This window comes from Argentina silus (assembly GCF_951799395.1).
Source record: "Argentina silus genome assembly, chromosome: Y".
Classification (NCBI taxonomy): Eukaryota; Metazoa; Chordata; class Actinopteri; order Argentiniformes; family Argentinidae; genus Argentina; species Argentina silus.
Genome location: NC_139654.1, coordinates 1,382,501 through 1,390,000, shown reverse-complemented (window position 1 = coordinate 1,390,000; position 7,500 = coordinate 1,382,501). Strand labels below are relative to the sequence as shown.

The window sequence follows — 7,500 nt, the reverse complement described above, 5'->3', positions numbered from 1 at the left end:
AGAGGCATCGTTGGTATGTGATGTTTCTTATTTTGTCGTGTAACGTAACTTTGTTGTAATTTTGAAGTTTGGCAACTCGATTGTTGAGTTTGTGTGTTTGTTGCAAACGGCCATAGGAATGTATGTAAGTTCGCCATCTGGCCAAACACCAGTTATAAATAAGTCAATTCATGATTTTATGGGTTAACAACCATTGTATATGTTGCATTTCAATCTAAAACACTGACTTCGTTTATTTACAGTAACTTGATTTATCCATTTGTGTATGTTTTAGTTTCACACTTCTTTGACGACATTAAACCTGGAACAAAAGAGGTGGCTTCAGAGTCTTGTTGTCAGGGAGGAGTGGGCGAACTGTCGAGTTGCATCCCCTTGCAAGGAGGGCAGTACAGTAGATATATAGTTATAGATATAGATATATAGTTATAGACATAGATATATAGTTATAGATATAGATATATAGTTATAGACATAGATATATAGTTATAGATATATAGTTATAGACATAGATATATAGTTATAGATATAGATATATAGTTATAGATATATAGTTACAGATGTTCCTCTCTCCGTCCTGTGTAATCGTTCATCTCGGTGAGGATGGTGTAGAATGACAGACAGGAGGTGAACCCACACACACACACAGACACACAGACACCGTAGCATTAGCATTTAGCTTACGCCACTGGATATTACTACAGAATTAGCATGTATCATGTAGCCTACGCCACTGGATATCACTGCAACATTAGCATGTAGCACATAGCCTACACCACTGGATATCAATGCAACATTAGCATTTAGCCTATGCCATTGGATATCATGACAACATTAGCACTTAGCCTGTAGCCTACCACCACTGAATATCACTACAACATTAGCATGTAGCCTACGACCACTGAGTTTCACTCCACCCTTAGCACTTAGCATTAGTATGTAGCCTACGGCCATTGAATATCACTCACCCTTAGCACTTACCATTAGCATGAAGCCTACAGCCATTAAATATCACTCACCCTTAGCACTTAGCATTAGCATGTAGCCTACGGCCATTGAATATCAATTGGAGAATTAGCACTTAGCATTAGCAGGTAGCCTACGGCCATTAAATATCACTACACCCTTAGCACTTAGCATTAGCATGTAGCTTACTTGGGCTCCTCCTCTTTGGAATGCTTGGGACAGTACTTCTTGACCAGGTTCCTGAGAGAGAGGAGAGAGGGAGAGAGAGTTCATTTCTGTGTGTGTGTGTGTGTCTTTGTCCGTGTGTGTGTGTGCGTCTCCTCCGTGTGTGTGTGTGTGTGTGTGTGTGTGTGTGTGTGTGTGTGTGTGTGTGTGTGTGTGTGTGTGAAGAGTGTGAGGGGTGTGTGTGTCCGAGCCTCAGCTGTTTAGCCTCTCCTGTGTGTGTCTCTGTCTCTTTCTCTGTCTGTGTGTGTGTGTGTGTGTGCGCGCCTCCTCTGTGTGTGTGTGTGTGTGTGTGTGTGTGTGTGTGGAGGAGGAGGAAGGGGGGAGGAGGAGAAGGGGAAGGAGGGGGGGGAAGAGGGGGGAGGAGGAGTAGGGTTGAGGATGAGAGGGGGAAGAAGGGGAAGAGGAGGGGGGGGAGAGAGAGGAGAGAGAAGTTGCTGTCAATATTTTTTGGGGGAAAAAGTTTTGTTTCAGAGGAGAGGAAGAGGAGGAGGAGGAGGAGGAGGAGGAAGAAGAGGAAGAGGAGGAGGAATAGGAGGGAGAAGTTAGTGTCAGTATTTTCTGTATGTCTTTGTCCAGGTTGTTGAACTGGTCCTGGAGATGGAGAGGAGGAGGAGGAGGAGAGGAGGAGGAGGAGGGGGAAAAGAGGGAGAGGAGGAGGAGGAGGGGGAAAAGAGGGAGAGGGAGAGACGGGAGAGGAGAGAGGAGGAGAGAGAGAAGTTGGTGTCAGTGTTCTGTTTTTTTTTTGGGAAAATACTATCATCGTCACTTGGGCGAGAGGAGAGGGGGAGAAGAAGTAGGAGAAGGAGGAGTGTGTGTGTGTGTGTGTGTGTCTGTGTGTGTGTGTGTGTGTGTGTGTGTGTGTGTGTCTCCCTCTCTCTCTCCACCTGCTCGCTGTCTCAGGAGCACCCACACCCACACACACACACACACACTCACACACACATGTTGTCACTTGACTCACTAAATATTGACTTTGGTCGTGTGTGTGTGTGTGTGTGTGTGTGTGTGTGTGTGTGTGTGTGTGTGTGTGTGTGTGTGTGTGTGTGTGTGTGTGTATGCGCATCAGGTCAAAGGGCTAATGTGAGAGTCGTTATGCCACATCAACAATAACAATAACAATAATATGTGTTCTACTACTTCTACTAATAATAATAATATTAACAATAATAATATTAATAACAGGTGGTTGCCGAGGAGATGTCCTAGATACTCCCAGGAGCTCAAGGCCGAGAGGAAGCATGTGAGTGACGCTAACGCTACATGCTACGTGCTACATGCTATGTGCTACACAATACATGGAACATTCTTCATCATTAATGCTACACGCTACGTGCTACGTCGTTCAAGCTATGTGCTATATGCTACGTGCTACATGCCACATAATCCATGTGTCTGTGTGTGTGTGTGTGTGTGTGTTCGTGTGTGTGTGTGTCTCTCTCTCTTTCTGTGTGTGTGTGTCCCCCTCTCTTTCTGTGTGTGTGTGTGTGTGTGTCTCTCTTTCTGTGTGTGTGTGTCTGTCTGTCCGTGGGTGTGTCTGTCTGTGTGTGTGTGTGTGTGTGTGTGTGTGTGTGTGTGTGTGTGTCTGTCTTTATGTGTGTGTGTGTGTCTCTCGTTGTGTGTGTGTGTGTGTGTGTATATATATATATATATATATAGGAGTGTTTGTATATGAGAGAGAGGGGCTAGAATTACAGAATTACATATTTTCTATTTGGACACACACCCAAACACACACACACACACACACACACACACACACACACACACAAGGAAGTTTTGGTGCCTAATGGGGCATAAGCTAACAGAGCCACACCTGTCTGTGTTCTCAGATCAACACAAGGGAGTCATTGTTTCTGGACAAACTGGTTCATCAGGAAAGAGAGTGTCTGAACACGCATGAACTGAACATAAGCTCACAGAAGTAGGAGGTGTCATTAGTAAACAAATTTATAGAAGTAGGTGGGGCATCAGAACAAGTACAAACTAGTTCATTCAGGGGAGAGCTGCATCAGTGAGGAGCCAGACAGAGAGCAGAGCTGAGCACTGAGGTGGGAGACAGATCACAACCGTAAGTTGATGTTTTTCATTGTTTTTCACCGTCTAATATGATTAGGATGAACTCACATGCCTTTGTGTCGCGTCACAGAATGATGGAACCCTAAAATAGTACGCTAGCCAACTGTTTGTGACCAGCCTGTTAAGGAAGCCTCCACCTGGTTTTGTCCAGCTGACTGTGATCTAGTAGGTTCAACTACATGAGGCCCTAGATAACAATAGATAATAATGACTGTGTCTAGACTAGTCAACAGTCTTTACACAGGTCACTATTGACCAACCAGCAGAGCTGTAAGACTGACAGACAGACTGTGTGAGTGTTGAATACACTCCTCTGTGAAGAGTCAATCAGTTGGTTTACTGTATGTTTTGTTTTTTCTAATAGAGTCCATGCTCTCTGCCATTTTGCTGCACACACGACCAGACTGAGTGTCAGAGATAAGTTTTGAAAAAATGTAAGTTCTGTAAGTTTTGTTTTCCTAGAAGTGTTTGTGCTTGTGGGCGTGAAAACTTCCTTGTTCTGTGTCTCTGTAACTGTCGGGGAGTGGTGTGTGTGTGTGTGTGTGTGTGTGTGTGTGTGTGTGTGTGTGTGTGTGTGTGTGTGTGCATGTATGTGTGTGTGAGAGTAATGCTCCACCCTACATTCCTCTCAGCTCCCTCCCACACACACCTCATCAGGTTGCCACACAGTGTGTGTGTGTGTGTGTATGTGTGTAAGGGAGCGTTCTTCCCCCCCCCCTCCCTCTCCTCCTTCTCTCCCTCCCTCCCTCCTTCCCTCTCTCTCTCTCTCTTTGTCTCTCTCTTTCTCCTCCCCTCCCTCCTTCCCTCCTCTCCTCCCTCCCCCCTCTCCTCCCCCTTACTCCTCCCCCTCTCTCCCTCCCCCCTCTCCCTCTGTCTCCTCCTTTCCCCCCCCTCCCTCTCCTCCTTTCCTCCCCCCTCCCTCTCCTCCTCCCCCCCCCCTCCCTCCCTCCCTCCCTCCCTCCCTCCCTCCCCCCCTCCCCTCCTTCTCTTCTCTACAGACACACACACACACACACACACACACACACACACACACACACACACACACACAGCCTGTCTCTGATAAATGAGCCTATGAATCTGTCAGGCTAACTTACTAACAATCTTTTGTGGAATAATTGAACTGCTGTGGGACATTTAAACACTTTCAAAACATTAAAGCTTTGGCTTATTTCAATTCACATTTCTGGAAAATGTAAACAGTGGTGGAAAGCACACATGTTTCCTCAGAGCATGTGTGGTGCACTACATAATCATCATAATCATAATACATCCTTGTCACTTGGTGCAATAATGCATTAAAATGTAACTAGTTTTTTTTAATTATGGTTCAAATCCCACCTGACCTAAGAGTTACTTTAACTTTACAATATGTCAAGACAGTATATTGCTAAAACAGTGGGCAAACATGTGAGTCAAACAAGCTCTGGAATACCTCAAAGGGTTAATGGGTGTGTGTGTCAGCCAAGTGCAGGCCAGTAAAATGATGTTTTACTGAGTTTATCCAGCTTTGAATATGGGAGAGAAGTTTTGTAGCCATTTTGTCAAGGCTAAGGCGGCCATCTTGGTTTAGCATCATGGCATCGAGAGGGAGGAGGGGTCATACCACCACAGCCTCTTCCCTCCTTGATCTGATCCATCTAGATTGACTTGAAGAAATCAACACGTGTTTGATACCATTCCTCATTCCATTCCATGCGTTCCACTGATCCCGTCCTCCGATGTCCACCTCCACTGGTACACATATTCATAGTCTCTTCTTCAATACGACTCCATTTGATATGTGCAGTGATTCAGTGGTAAAGAGGGTCAGGTCACACACAGGTCAGGTCCCTGTGACTCAATTCCTCACAGCAGTATCCCTAAAACACCAACACCCCCTGTGATGGAGATCAGTCCATCACAGGTTGGGAGTGTATGGGTGTGTTTGTGTGCAGGGGTATATGTTGTGTTTAGGTGCTTGTGCAACGCAGGGGAGGACTCCTGGGTCTGCGGTTGTTGGGCAGTCATGAGGGGCGGTTCTGTAAAGAATAAAAGGTTTGAGTATTAGCTTTTGATCATCTGTGGAATACCTAAGTTAACTTTCGTTTACCTTACAATATTGCTGGAATTATCAAGTCATTTTGATTCATCTTTTGTGGCAATAAATGGATATATTTTTCTAAAGAAAGTGATGGAAGTGTGTTTGAAAGGGACCACCTGTTCACTCGATCCACGGCGTTCATTTGGATTTTAAGAAACTTTGGAAGGCCGCTACAGTGTGTGTGTGTGTGTGTGTGTGTGTGTGTGTGTGTGTGTGTGTGTGTGTGTGAGGGGCGGGGCAGGGGGTGGGGCGTCGCTGGGTCACCTGTCGCCACGGGAACCGTGCTTCCCTTCCACCTCCGAGAGCCAGCCAGGAGGGGGACAGGAGGAGGGAGAGAGAGAGAGGAGAGAGTTAGTCATCTTGGTGAGGGCGTCCCTGTGGTGGGGGGGGGGGGGGAGGGAGGGAGGGAAGGAGAGAGAGATGTTGAGGGGGGGAGAGAGAGAGAGGGGGGGGGTCTGTTTGCGGTCGAGTTACGGTCAAGATTCAATTTAGGGTCAATTGACGGTCATGTTACGGTTCTGGGTCCCGTTTGCAGTCGAGTGACGGTCAAGTGACGGTCACTTTACGGTCGAGTTACGGTCAAGACTCAATTTACGGTCGAAAAACACGGTTAAAACACGGTTACCTTCTTCTGTAACTCTCTCCCCAGCTCGTCCTCCTCTGTTCAGGGGGAAGGAAGGGGGAGGGAGGGAGGGAAGAGGGGGTCCCATTTGTGGTTGAGTTTGCGGTTGCATTACGGTCGAGTGACGGTCACATTATCATCAAGTTACATTTACATGACGGACACGTTACAGTCAAGTGACAGTCGACTTATGGTCACATTACGGTCAAGTGACGCCCAGGTTAAGGTTGTGGTCAAGTTGCAGTCAAGTGATTTTTTATTTTTTTGTTATTTTTTTTATCATTTTACGGTCATGTTTACAGTCCAAACACGGTTAAAACACGGTTACCTCTGGTCCACCTCCTTCTGTGACTCTCTCCCCAGCTCGTCCAACCGCTGCTGAAGCCTCTTCCTCCTCTGTTCAGGGGGGAGGTGACTGAAGTCCTCCAGAGACGGGGGCTACACACACACACACACACACACACACACACAGACAGACAGACAGACAGACAGACAGACAGACAGACAGACAGACAGACACACACACACACACAGACAGAGAGAGACACACACACACACACACAGAGACAGACACATACACACAGAGACAGACACATACACACAGAGACAGACACATACACACACACACACAGAGAGAGACAAACACACACACACACACACACACGCACACACACACAGTTAGGACAACGACCATCGAAAAACCTACCAGTCGGTGTGTGTCTCTCTCTCTGTCTTAGCACGCTAGCATGCTAGCACCACCCCACCCAAATCTCCATTAGCATTAGCGCCCATTAGCCCCATCTCTCTCACCTTGGGCTTCTTCCCAAACAGCCACAGCTTGTTCTTGGCTTTCCCCAGGGAAGGGACCTCCAGGGTGACCCCCTCTCTCTCCACCCCCGGTACCCCGTCCTCCTCCTCCTCGCTCTCCCCCAGAAAGGGAGTCCGATTTGGGGGTGGAGAGGGCCGTGTCGGAGCCGTCCTGGAGGTTGTGGAGGTTGTGTGATGGTGGCTGTAGTCCTCGCTTGAAGGACTCGATGACGATGGCCGAGTCCAGGAGGCGTTAGCGTTTTAGCATGTTAGGCTAACGTGTTAGCGGTAACAGGTAAACCGTCATAGGGGAAATGCATGTGAGCATTAACATGTTGGCCATTGACCTATTACCGTTCACCTATTAGCGTGAGCATATTAGCATTAACGTGTTAGCGGTAACATGTTAGCATTAGCATATTAGGCATATATATATAGAGAGAGTCCTGGGATGGAGGGTTAGCGTTAGCATGTTAGCCTTTAGTGCTAGTGGGCTTAGGATGCTAATATGGAGGGAGGGAGGGAGAAGGGATGGATGAGAGAGTGAATGGTAACATGCCAACATGCTACTATGGGAATGGCCAACGCTGCTAATATGCTAACTCACCCACCGCTGGTCCACCGCCTTGGCCACCATGCCCTCCAGGCACTTCTCCACGATGGGCAGGACCCGGCGCTCCACCTTCCCCAAGGAGCGGTACGCCTCGGCCAGCTTCACCGTCCG

The 7,500-nt window shown here is 47.4% G+C and overlaps 1 protein-coding gene across 1 annotated transcript in view; it reads left to right on the top strand.

Moving 5' to 3' along the window:
- The window catches only part of LOC310823706 (tripartite motif-containing protein 16-like), a 31,445-nt gene that overhangs the window by 9,511 nt on the left and 14,434 nt on the right, over window positions 1–7,500 (top strand). The window contains exons 4-6 of the mRNA XM_083696560.1: window positions 2,371–2,428; window positions 3,018–3,256; window positions 3,629–3,698. The gene's annotated coding sequence lies outside the window, so the exon portion shown is untranslated. The remainder of the gene's footprint in view (window positions 1–2,370; window positions 2,429–3,017; window positions 3,257–3,628; window positions 3,699–7,500) is intronic.